General features: G+C 40.3%; 1 protein-coding gene across 5 annotated transcripts in view; it reads left to right on the plus strand.

Moving 5' to 3' along the window:
• The window catches only part of LOC126236761 (clavesin-2-like), a 600,452-nt gene that overhangs the window by 305,788 nt on the left and 280,379 nt on the right, over positions 1–14,285 (plus strand). The window lies entirely within an intron of this gene.

Consider the following 14,285-nt stretch of genomic DNA (forward strand, 5'->3'; position numbering starts at 1 on the left):
TTTAGGTGTTACAAATGCTAACAATTTTGCTATATAACATTAAGTAGCATAGATGAAGTGACTTGCGGAAAATTTGGAACAGCAGCCCATGAGTCTGGCACTGACTGCCTGTCTCCAGCAATCAACATCAGCTGTTCTGGGAGCCACTGGGTCTAGAGACGAGACTGCCTGGTATCCACTGAAGAAAGAAAAAAAATCATAGAATAAAAGTTTCAAAGCAGATCCCTTACACAGAAACCAAAAACAAATATAAGGCAATGAAATCCTGCCTTTGCCCCTTGTTATGTTTCTGGTAAAGAAACCTGTCCGCAGCGTAGATGCTTAGATGTTCTACATTACATCTATACTCTGCAGACCGCCATGAGATGCTTGGCAGAGGGTTCATCCCATTTTACCAGTTATTAGGGTTTCTTCCCATTCCATTCACGTATGGAGCGTGGGAAGAATGATTGATTGAATGCCACTGTGTGTTAGTAATTATTCTAATCTTATCCATAAGATCACTATGTGAGCGATATGTAGGAGATTTTAGGATGTTCCTAGAGTCACCATTTAACTTGAAACGATAGTTGATGTGTGCCTTCAAGAGTCTTCCAGTTCAATTCCTTCAGTATCTCTGTGACACTCCCTCACAGTTTAAAAAAAACTGTGAGCATTTGAACTGCCCTTCTGTGTATACATTCAATATTCCCAGTTAGTCCTATTTGGTATGGGTCCCACGCACTTGAGCAATATTCTGGGATTGGTCGCACGAGTGATTTGTAAGCAGTCTCCTTCATAGACTGGTTGCACTTCCCCAATATTCTACCAGTAAATTAAAGTCTACTACCGACTTCACCCACAACGGAGCCTATGTGATAATCCTATTTAATATCCCTACACAGTGTTACGCCAAGGTATTTGTATGAGTTGGCCGATTCCAACAGTGACTCATTGATGTTGTAGTCATAGGATATTATGTTTTTTCATTTTGTGAAGTGCACAATTTCACATTTCCGAATACTTGAAGCAAGGTGCCAATCTTTGCATCACTTTGTAATCTTGTGAAGATGTGACTGCATATTTATGCAGCTTCTTTCAGTTAGTCTTTCATTATAGATAACTGCATCGTCTGCAAAAAGCCTGATGTTACTGTTAATATTGTCTACCAGGTCACTAATATACTACATGAACAGCAAGGGTCCCAACACACTTCCCTGGAGCACAACCATAGCTACTTCTACAGCTGACAATGACACTCCATCCAAGATAATGTGCTGCGTCCTCCCTACCAAAAAATCCTCAAATCCAGTCACAAATTTCACTTGATATCCGACATGATCAAACTTTTGACAACAAACATAGGTGTGTTATTGAGTCAAATGCTTTTCAGAAATCAAGAAATACTGCATCTACCTGACTGCCTTGATCGAAAGCTTTCAGTATGTCACATGGGAAAAGTGCGAGTTGGGTTTCACATGATCGATGTTTTTGGAATCCATGCCGGTTGGCGTTAGGAGAGCATTCTGTTCAAGATACCTAATTATGGTCGAGCTCAGAATATGTTCTAACATTCTAGAACAAATCGATGTCAAGGATATTGTATGGTTGTTTTGTGAATCACTTCTATTGTCCTCCTTGTAGATGGGTGTGACCTGTGCTTTTTTTCCCCAAGAATTACAATAGATTCCAGTTAGAAAAGGAGGTAAGTCAGCCACAAATTCAGTATAGAATCTGAAAGGGATTCCATAAGGCCCTGGAACTTTGTTCAGTTTTAATGATTTCAGCTGTTTCTCAACACCACGTACACTAATACTTCTTTCATTCACCTTTTCAATAGTACAAGGATTCTGTTCCTCCTGTATTGTTCACTAGGGACTGGACACTAACAGTCTTTACACATGACAGAATTTCCTTGGGTTCAGTGAAAGATAATTTGACAATATTGTGCTACGGTAATCATCGAAGGCATCACGCACTACCCTCTTGGCAGCCACACACGTTTCATTGACATCTGTCTATTTATAGCACTGCAATTTGTTTTACACCTGTTATGCAGTAATCTCTGTTTCCTTAAAGTTTCTTTATAGTGACTGTATGTTGTGATTCCCTTCTGCTATGGACTGTTCTACTGGGCACACATCTATCCAGTGCCTGGTCAACTATTCTTTTAAATTTGAGCCATAGTTCCTTTACATGCCCCTGCCCTGTGCTAAAAGTTTCAAGTTCCACATGAAGATATGACACTACTGATTTTTTAAAATCTACTTTACTGAACACACATATCTTTGTGCTTGTTTCAGTTGTACTTTGGTAATCATTGTTGCACAACCATGTCATGGTCACTGATATCATTTTTGATGTGGACATCCTCAAAGAGGTCATGTCTGTTTGGTGCCATTAAATCCAATATGTTTCCATCATGAGTGGTGTTCCTAACTATCTGTTCTAGATAATTTGCAGAGAAGACATTTAGTAATGTTCCACAGGATGTCTTATCATGCCCACCACTAACAAAACAATTATTTTCTAGATTAATTTCTGGATGATTGAAGTTTCAACCAATGATTAAAGTTTCCACTGATGATTACAGTATGGTTGGTGAACTTTTTTGTACAAGTGAACTAAGGTTTTCCGTAATGTTTTCAGTTACATCAAGAGACGAGTCATGGCAGGTGACAGAAGGATCCAATTATTATTTTGTGGCCATCCCTGATACTTAGCCTTGCCCAATCAATCTCACATGCAGCTTCAATTTTTATCTTGGTGGATTTGAGTTTCTTGTCTACTAATGCACTACCTCCATTTCCCATTTGCATACCCTTTTGACATACACTTAAATTTTCCCCAAAAATTCCACTGCTATCAGTTTCAGGTTTCAACCAGCTTTCTGTACTTGGTATTATATGAACAAAGAGATAGAGGGGCTGGCCAGTACTTACCTCAGCTCAGTACAGGCGATAGATACACAAAGCAGGACAAAAAATTTACGTATCCTAGCTTTCAGAACTTTGTTCTTTCGTCAGGGAGGAGAGTGGGGAAAAATGGGGTAGAAGGGAAAGTGGATTCAGTTACTCATAACCCAGGTTATGAAGCAACAGGGGAAAAGTAAACAGGGAGGGTAGCAAAGATTGACGCATAGGTGTCAGAGGGAAGCCAAAGATATTCTACTGTAAGTACTGTGCCAGCTTCAAAGCAAAGAGGATGCGTACAGAAGTAAAGAGGTATATAGTATAAAGATAAACACAACTATGTAGGATGAAAAGAAGTGTGAATGGCTAAAGAGGAAAGGGAAAGAAGAGAAGACTGAAGAGTAAATGGGAGTGAGGTTGGTTAACGTAGGTTCAGTCTAGGGGGATGGCGGGATGAAAGGATAAGTTGGAGTGCAAGTTCCAATCTCTGCAGTTCCGAGGGACTGGTGTTGGGTGAGAGAAGCCAAATGGCACGTACGGTGTAGCTGGTTCCTAGGTCCCGAGAATTATGCTGGAGGGCATACTCTGCTACTGGGTACTGGACATCTCCTAGGCGGACAGTTCATCTGTGCCCATTCATGCGCTCAGCTAGTTTAGTTGTCATCATACCAATGTAATTCAAGGCAGGTCAACATGTGAAACAACACATGTCATTTATCAGCTGACATGCCTGCACTGCACATCCTACATAGTTGTGTTTATCTTTATACTATATACATATTTACTTCTGTATGCATCCTCTTTGGTTTGAAGCTGGCACAGTACTTACAGTAGAATATCTTTGGCTTCCCTCTGACACCCATGCCTCCATCTTTGCTACCCTCCCTGTTTACCTTTCCCCTGTTGCTCCATAACGTGGGTTGTGAGTAATTGAATCCACTTTCCCTTTTTTCCCCCCTCTCCTCCCTGACGAAGGAACAAAGTTCTGAAAGCTAGGATACGTAAATTTTCTGTTCTGTTTTGTGTATCTATCGGCTGTACTGAGCTGAGGTAAGTACTGGCCAGCCCCTCTATCTCTTTGTTAGTATTTGTTTCACATCTTTATATGAGATTTTCCATTAATCATTTAGTATTATGTGAGCTTCATTGCTTTTCAGAAGCGATTAAAACACTGGTACTTAGTTGCAAATGCTTCGGCAGTTTATCATTAGGATTTTAATGCTCTCACCTGTTGAAGGCATTTATTTTGATCTTACACAAAGACCACCCAGTTTCCTAAAGCTGTTGTTATCTTGATTGGATGGAGAGTCACCTAATCTAAAAAACCGTTGTGCGTATGCTACATACAGTCAGCTACCCGAGTAGCAACCTCTGATGTGTAGTGCACACCCTTTGTATGTAGGGGGACCCTACAGTTGTCAACCCTGTGGCGGAAGTCCAAGAAGTCACAGCCGAGCTTGTCACAGAACCTTGGAAGTCCTTGTTTCAGTCCTTCCATTCAACTGAGAACCAAAGAGCCAAGATCAGTTCTGGGGACAATGATGCAAATTGTGAGCTTTGTTGAAACTCCATGCACAAGGCTGGTCATCTCAACCTCCTCTGCCAATCACTGGAATGACCCAAGTACGACTTTGGAGCCCAGACAGCAGGCATAATTTATTCCATCATATGCCACAATCTGCAGTTGGTTGAACCCTGTTCTCTCAGTAGCTGCTGGAATAGCCTCTTCAACATGTTGAATGAGGCCCCCAGACATACACAGCACACACACTGAGTGAGTGCACCTGGTATCACTTCCTGCCCCTTGCTGCCATCTCCCTCAAGGGTACCATGATTTGCCATACAATTGAACTTCTGACGATTAACAGACACCCCCGCCCCTTCCTCCCTACCCTTTGGTGATGCTTCCTCCTGACACCAGACGAAACGGGTTTCCCCAGAACTGATGAAGCGAGTTCCATTGTACAGTTTCAGTTTCAGTGAGAGACAGCACCTCAAACTTGTTGGTTGGTGGGATCAGTACAATGCCCCGAGTCGTCCTTGGTCCCCGCTCACCCTGTACGGGAGCTATCATTGACATGCCACTCGCAGTCAAGTGGATGAGTAATGACAATCCTGTGTTTTCTGCGGAGTAGACAGGATCCACAGGGGCGAGTAGTACTTGAGGCACCTCTTGTGCAGGTATCACAAATATATAACTCTAGAGAGCTCTCTTCCAACCCACAGATTCACAGTAGCTGCCAATTGTTTGACAGTAGTCAGGGAAATTTCCAAGCTGCATACAAACATCACCCAACTCATCCTGTGTTTGAGAACAGCATTCACAGTGGGACTGCATTTTGGCTGTTGCAATGTATTACAAGGAAGTGAAAAAAATAACTTTAAATTAAGCCAGCTGATTATCTCTTAATCTGTTGAGCTAAAATGTTGCTTGTTCTGTAGAGGAATTGAAGCAAATACACAAACCAGATTTCTGTTAAGGCAATACAAAAACCTGTGGTAAAAATTACTAGTTTCCTAAAACTTGTTGAGGTTAATTATGGTTGTTTGAAAACTTGAATACAGGTTTAATTTATGATAAATGCAGATAATATATGGGGCTACACCTCTTTAAGAGAAAACTAGATGTAACACAATATGTTAGTGAGAATATCTGCTACAGAATTAAATCACAAACGCCCATTTTACTACAGATTGTTTGTAGATTATGCAAAGGACAATGGTAGTTTCCAGAAATTCTCAAAAACACATGTATTTGCATTGATATACAATGAATTTCAGGGGTTATGTATTCTTTGGCAGAACTGTGAACCACAAATGCTGATTTGCTACGAAATAAATTACATAAGCAAAACACTCGTACTGGTAACTTATGAAAGTAAAGTTTTGTAAGCAACCAAAAATTTTGGGAAATAACCTATTTCTCACATACTTGTTTATTGAAATTAGAGAACAATTGTTTTGAACAAGGATAGGCATGCTGTTCTCAAAAAATTTAAGAGAGCACAATTAAGTTTAAGCCTATAATTGAGAATAACAGTAAGAGTTTATTGCAGCACTTGCAAATGTTTGAAATTTCACAATATATCACAGTACAAATGGATATTGATACAGTCAGTGAAAGACTGTGCAAAAGTTACGTGAACAGTAAAATAACAGAATCTAGAATTTCAAATTGGAATAGTTCTCGTACAGGCGGTGTCACGCAAAGAGTAATTGCAGAGCCAGCTTTTATATATAAACAAATGTGCATATTGCGTGGATTTTTCATTTAGCTGATTCTGTGTACACTTCTACACTGGCATGCTGAAGAACAACACTGCTGTGTGAGTTTATCTTGGTCAAAAGTGCTAAAATGTGCAGCACCAACAAAGCATTCTTTTGCTTCTTGCAGCTAACAATGCAACTCTCAGTGAAATATTACTCACCATCAGGACTTGCACCTGTGAAAGCAAATGGAATAAAGATACAGCAAGCCAGGCAGACACGACAAAATCACAAAGCATCGCTTCAACAACGTTTGTGGAGAAGGCATTTGCAAAACCAGAGTGCTTTTCAACTTTCACTTTCCCCACCAACTTTGAAGGTAAAAGGGTAAGGAAAGGGACGGGTCATTCAGGTCAAAAGCTGTCCTGAGCCCTGTCAGATATCATTTGAGTTGGATGTCATGTCACCAGATCCAGGCAGCCTCTCCACTCCCCTTTGCTCTACCGGTGCCTCATGGCCATAACAAAGATAGGGCCAAATTAAAACCATACTTAAGTTAGAATGGCTTCCATACTTAAGTGCAATATGAATGGATACAAGACCCATTTGGAGGAATTGAGACTACCCATACAGGACAGACCTTTTTGCTTCTACATTAGAGAGACTGGTTTTAAAAATAGTGATGTTCCTGTACTCCACAGGAAAGATGTCCTTATTGGTGACAAGGTGAAGGTGGGCTAGGAGTGTTCATAAAGGGCACATTCCACTCCTCGCCTGTGCCCTTAACCACAATGCTACAAACAATGGACGTCAGGATAAAGGCTCTTGTTACTGTCACGGTGTACTCTATGTACCTGCCTCTCCATGAACCCATTGATGGTGAGATCCTCAAATAACTCTTTGCTGAATTGCCTCTTCCTTTTCTTCTCTTAGAAGATTTTAATGCACAAAGCATCCTATTTGGAACCAACAGCACTTGCATCAGGGCTTTAGTGAATAAGAATTTCACACAAACTGAAAGCATTACGCTGATAAACAGGGGTAAAGCTACTCATTGAATCACTGCTACAGGTCTATCTTTTGCCATAGATCTCTCCTTCAACTCACTTGCCCTTGCAGACAATATTCTGTGGGAGGTGAGTGACAGCCTTCGTATTAGTGACCACTAGCCTACACGGATCCATCTGCCAAATAGGGCAGATCCTGAAAGGAAGCCAACATGTGGCTGTCCGGAGAGGCTGGCTGGATGCTTTACAGCCAGTTAGCTGTTTATGAGCATTGTTGTAGTGTTAGTTTCATGAGTCACATAGGTAAGACACTGGAGCACATGGTCAGTCAGTGCCTAGCATGGATTTTCAAAGCCACGTCACTACCACTTTGCTTTCAGTGTGACTGCTCCAAACAATGATTCGGGTAGCTTTCCTACATAAGCAACATGTCGATATGCTCTATTTGGAAGAGACCTATGATACTACCTGGAGGCATAATATTTTGTTGCAACTCTACAAGTTGGTATTCTGTGGTGTCTCCCCATTTTCGTACAGTTCTTAGTACAAAAAACATTTTTTTGGTACTGAGTCGAGAATGTCCCCTCTCTCCGTTTTAAGCAGGAAAATGGTGGCCATCAAGGGTGAGTTTTCAGTATAATGGCATTTGCCATTATGATCAGCAGTATTACGTCCACAGTAAGGATTTTCATACAATGTTTATTATTCATGGAGGGCTTCACCATCTTTTATGCACACTCCAACCTTGGAACAGCTACTTGACAATTGCATTTGACAGATAATTGGAGGACTGGGCAAATACTATAGGTATTAAGTTCTCGTGGGAGAATACTGTGTTGATGTTAATTGCTCTCGCTTGCTTTTTAATTTATCCACTTTAAAACTGGAAGCACTGTTCTCATTTTTGAGAAAAAGGTGTAATATTAGGGCCTCACTTTTGATGTATGACTAATGTGACTGCCAGATCTTAAAAGAACTGAAATTACAATGCCTCAGACATTTAAAAATGCTCAAATTCCTGAATCATAGGTCTTGGGGAACCAACAAGGCACGTCTGCTCAAGTTTTATAAAGTCTTCATGTGATCCTGGCTTGAATGTGGATGCCAGACTTGTAGATCAGCTAGGCCTTCATACCTCAAAATGCTCTAAGTGGCTCATCACGACAGTATTGGCTGCCAACAGGGGGCTGGTCACATGTATCCAGCTGCTAGGTTCTGTTCAGACGCTGGTGAGCATTTGTCTATTAGAAGTCTTCTCCCCATGGTACACCAAGACTACAGGGTTCTGCCAGCTCCAAAATTGCCAGCAGCCATGTCCTTTGCTCAGTCCCAATGGAGCATCTGTTCTGTAACTGTCCATGGGCAGTGAGGCCATTTTTTATTTGTGTGAGGGAGAATCTCAAGTTTTTGCAGGTGGAGGGCATTATGGCCGAGGCCAGGGGGGGAAATAGGGGATCAAATGGCTCTGAGCACTATGGGACTCAACATCTTAGGTCATAAGTCCCCTAGAACTTAGAACTACTTAAACCTAACTAACCTAAGGACATCACACACACCCATGCCCGAGGCAGGATTCGAACCTGCGACCGTAGCAGTCCCGCGGTTCCGGACTGCAGCGCCAGAACCGCTAGACCACCGCGGCCGGCAGATAGGGGATCCCCATGGCTCTTAAAGAGGCCAAGGTTCATTGCTGGATTTGATGGTTACAGGAAGAATTGTACCCAGATTATATTTTTAAAACAAAATTTTACAAGATTTTTAAATTGCCATCCAAATTTTATTAGTATTTACAATGATGGGTGTAAGGAGGCAGACTTCTTAGGCTGCTCCATCTTATTCCCCAAATTTGTCCTCAGAATAGGGCTCCTAGAGCAGTTTTCCACTTACTATGGGGAATTGTTTGCTATCCTGATGGCACTGGAGCAGATGGGATGCCACTGTGACAAGAAATTCCACATCTGCTCAGATTACCAGTGCCCTTCTTGCTATTGGTTAGGTGTATCCAGTGGATAGGATGGTACAAAAAATCCAGGACTGTCTCCTCCTCATCCAAAGGTATGACAAGGAAATAATTATCTGCTAGGTTCCAGGACAAATAGGTATCTAGGAAAATGAATTCCTTGTTGCGGCCGCCAAGAGAGCTTGCTCCCTTCCACTTCCTGCTCACTCTTTGGTCCCCCTACAGGCTATTACCATGTACGTGACCTGGAAGCCTGAAGCCCATGTTTCGGTGGGAGTTTAACTAGCTGGAAATGAGGAGTAATAAGTAGTGGCCAGTGAAACTTCCAGTGCAACCATGACTTACCTCCTTACGATCATGAGCTGAAGGAGTAGCCCTTTCTGATGAGACTGAGACTGAGCACCGCAACAGGGCAATGTGCGGAAACATCAAGATCAGAATATTTTGACAATGTAGCAATAACTCATGATGATAGCAAGAATTATGGACAACCAGCAAACCTTTAATATAACCACACTCATCTGAAACTGTATCTCATCTGAAACCAAATTTGGATGCTTTAGGGATTTATTGTATGGGACTGATGTACATGTGGTATTTCTTCAAGAGGTTTGACAATATTTTTATGTACGTGGATACTGCCACACCCTTTATCTCCATAAAAAGGATAAAACTGAAACCAACATTTTATTTGGTGATAATATTCCCCATCACAATGTTTTATGTCTTTTAAATAGTACAATCATGTGTGAACATTAACAGTGTTCAGGTTTTAAATCCTGCGCACTGTCCAGAGGCCAAAACCATCAACATTGAGCAGCCTTTTTCCACACAGATATTTTAGAATTACCTGCAAACTGCAATGATGGATTATTTATTGGCAACAGTTTCAACTGTGTCATTCAAAGTAAGGACAAAATTTGAAATCTGAAAAGTGCACTGAACTAGAACACCTCACACGGGTTACACCCAGCAGACACTTGGAAAAAACTACCAGGTAATATACATTAATTTGTGCTGGTTTGGCAATAACAGTGGAATTTTATTATCGATGTCTTTGAGAATGATGTCAAAGTTGAAACATCCTTAATGCTGATACTGCAGGATCAAAAAAATACAAGAGTTATTTGAAAAGTAATATCCGAAATGCTGTAGTTAATTGAATGTCATGCGAATGTTGAAATGTGTGTGTGCTTAGACTCCTGGCACACCTTGCTTATCAAATGATGCCATATGTATTGGGCAGAAAGGAATGTTACAGCAGCTGAAATTCATTGCAAATAAGTGAGGTGTTTGTCTCCGATGTGATGAGTGGCACTGAAATGTATCAGTGGGTGAGAACTTTCAAGGACGGAAGGGAAAATGTCCATGACGAACTGCAATCAGATCAACCATCAATAATCTCAGAAGATTTTATCAAACTCATGAACAAAAAGCTTTGTGAAGACTAGCAATTCAAAACCTCAACTTCAGCATTGGAATTTCTGAATGTGTGTAAAACAACTTTGCACAAAATAGCCTCTGAAAAGTTGAAATTTTGCAAATTGTGTACATGTTGGGTCCCCAGAAACGCAAAATGGAAAGAACAGCTTAGTTTTTGGGCCAATATCGCACGGAAGGTGATCAATTTTTAGAGAACATTGTCACAGGGCATCAAATGTGAGTTTCTCACATGGCCCAGAGTCTAAACATCAGTTGGTGGAGTGGCACCACATGACATCACCAGTCAAAGACAAAGGCAAGCAGACAATCTCAGCACACAATGTTATCACAGCCGTGATTTGGGATAGACATAGAGTTTTGTTTGTCGAGTTTGTGCAGCAAAAACATCCGCTTACTGTGCTACCTTGGCTTGTCTTCGACTTGTAATACAGAATAAGTGACCTGGCGTTCTGATGTCTGGAGTTCTCTTGCTGCATGACAATGCAGGCCCCAATCTGCCCTTCACACCCAAAATCTGATCATGTCAGTACAGACTTGGCACTGAGCAATTTTCACTTGTTCCACTAGGAGTTTCTCAGCAACAAGCACTTCACAACAGATGATTAGGTGAAAGAAGCAGGTAAAGACTGGTTATTCTCAGAGGCAGCAGATGACTATGATGTAGCTGGATACGAAAGCTTGCAGAACATTATGACAAATATTTAAGCAAATGGGGAAATTCTGGCAGAAAAATAGAGAAACATGAAAGGGGATAAATAAAAACAGCTTTTTGAAAAATCTGTGTTGATTTAAGGTTTATAAGAAATCTGACCATACTTTCCGAACAACCCTTGTGCAAAGCTAAAATTACAAATATGCATTATTCTTAGATCAAAACTGAAAGACATGTGCGGAGTTGAAACTGTGTCCCTCTACCATATTTTACATTCAGTATTATGGTGCAATGCCATGATGACTGACAGTGACCTTTCCAGACACTATGAGGTACACAACATGAAATAATGTCTTATGTGTATGCTACTTCTGTGATCTTAACCAACAAGTAACTACCAATGCATAGCTAAACAACATATTTCAGAAGAATCTCACACAGGAAAACAGAATTATTCATGAACAACCTTTTCAGCATGATGAAATCAAATTAGCAATTTTCAAGGCACAGAGAGGAAAATCAATGGGTCCTGATGACCTTTCCATGCATTTTACCAGAATGTGGAGACAATGAAGTCTATCACAGACCTCAATGTCAAAATAATAACTTGAGTGGTGAAATGGAGGATGAAATCTGTTTTTGAAAAGAGCTTTGAGATGTATCATAAGTGTGACAAACCCGGTTGAAGCATTATAATTCCACCCTGTTTCTGCACAGCTGTAGAAAGTAAAATCAAAGGTAGCTTACTATCCATGGTCTTGAAAAAGTTTTTGACCATGCCATCCACAAATTACCTATTACAGATACTCCAGGAAATGGGTCATCATCACGAGCACTAGGCCAGAGATCTTACTGAATGAGCACTTGAGCAAAGATGTTTCTTCTACTGGTCAATCCCAGAGGCAAGGGTGTCCACTGTCAGTAGCCATGTATGGTATTGCTGTCGAACTGTTTTTGGTTAACATAGCACCACAGATGCAATGTTTAACACTCCGTAACATCAGAATGTCTTGCACAATGGATGTAAACTTCTGTGTAACTATATCAGCACCTGAAGTCCCTCTCTCTCGAAGTTGGCACATATTCTCAGAGACTTCACAACAGTGACAGGAGCCAAGCTCAGTACAAAGAAAACAACTATGTTACCTAAATGCAATTCCAGCTCAGATGATTACCTATGCTTTGAGATAGTTACTAAACAAAGTAAGAGCCACTTGAAAATTCACTCTGACAGGGAACTGGACTTACTTCAAAAGTTGAAGATGATAGATATTTTAATAGCAAGTAAACTACAATACATGGGGCACATATTGCTTATCCCAGATGTACTGGGCAGCAACACCCAGTGACCCTTTTCCAAGGTCTTATTGAAAGGCAACATGTTTAAAATAAATTTTTACAGTTTGACTGAACCATTTGAAAAAAAGAAGAAAAATCTTATTGACTGAAATGGAACATCATCTGGAGATATGTTCACCTAGCATTGGCAGTGGGATCTAAATGGTACATCATTGTCAACGAGAAATTCCTGAACAGAGAAAAACTCCACAAAATACTTCTAAAGTCAGACTGAAGACCACATTATAATCTAGCAATGTCAATACATTACTTGTGGTCATCAGATTATTGTGAATTTTCCTCTGTCAGAAATTGGCACTGATTGACAGGTTAACACCTGTAAATGTAGGTATAACTGAATCGACTGGAGATACTCAAATACCTGAGAACAATGAATAACACTGCAATCTGAATGCTTGAATGTAGTACCACTACATTGTTTTGTGCCTTTGTCCCACTTCAGCACAGGGTTGGCATGGTTTAGGTAAGAGGCGGCTGGATGTTCGTCATGTCACCACCCCATAACCCTGGGGACAGAATGAGTGTACCCCAACTGTGTGCTCGTAGTGTTATTCTTGTGAAAGTAAGCAAAAGTTTTCTAACTGTTTACAAATTGTGTAACTGAGATGGAACTTGGTTACCAATTCAGTATTCACGTAGTGAGATGTGGGAAACTGCCCAGCACACTAACCCTTGCACTAGATCACACCACACTTGGCTTACAGTGCTATTTACAATCTTTTGAAACGCGCGCACACACACACACACACACACACACACACACACACACACACACACACGTACAACTTTAATATTTTTTTCTTCTATTGGTTAAGACCTGAAGCAAAACACACACACACACACACACACACACACACGTACAACTTTAATATTTTTTTCTTCTATTGGTTAAGACCTGAAGCAAACTTTTGCAGACCTTAAATATTTTAGAAAAAAATGAAAATAAACTTTGTAATTTAGAATGTAACTGTGTGTAACAACAAGAAAACAAATTACAAAAACTTTTTTAAAATTTTATCACTGGGACTGAAAAGGCTATATGACAACCTGAGAGTAGACCTGGGTTTCCCTCATTACCTGCACTCTATTTGAAATGATGGTGATGTGAGTGTGGTTTGTGTTTTACAGTTTTGTATGATGTCAGGACTCCTTCCCAAAAAAAAATAGGTGTAAAATTTTAATGCATCACAGAATGACTAGGTCACCCATTATTTCATAGTAGTCATTTGTGGTGATTAGAGTCAGGATCAGGCAAGTGATCCTTTGAGAGTATAATTTTTAATTCTTTGAATTAAGTACTAATTCAGAAATGCATCTCCAATACTGCATTGCCATATGTTGATATTTGGGTATGGAACTAGCCAACCATGTCGCTGATGCTGCAGCATCACATTTATAACAATTCTTATGTGTATGTTTAGAATAATAAAAACAATTCTCTAGCCTGTCCATTTTAGGTTATGCATTAGACTACAGTTGTGTTGCATTGGAGATTCCTTTCAAAATTAATACATCATTCAAAACATTTAAAAACTGTAACTTCAAGAGCACCATTTCCCTGCATATAGGTCAAACAGTAATACAGTGGGATCAGTTATCCATGGTTACAGATATACTGATGATCCAAAAGTGTTAAATGCTTAAAATTCTCTATGTTGAATGACAGTCACTGTAAACAATGATATGTGTTCAAGGAATGCAACATATGTAGCAACTGAGTGTACTTCAATGTAAATGGGGTACAATTTCCAATTGACTTTTGGTGT

Source organism: Schistocerca nitens, chromosome 2, assembly GCF_023898315.1.
Source record: "Schistocerca nitens isolate TAMUIC-IGC-003100 chromosome 2, iqSchNite1.1, whole genome shotgun sequence".
In the NCBI taxonomy this organism is placed as follows: domain Eukaryota; kingdom Metazoa; phylum Arthropoda; class Insecta; order Orthoptera; family Acrididae; genus Schistocerca; species Schistocerca nitens.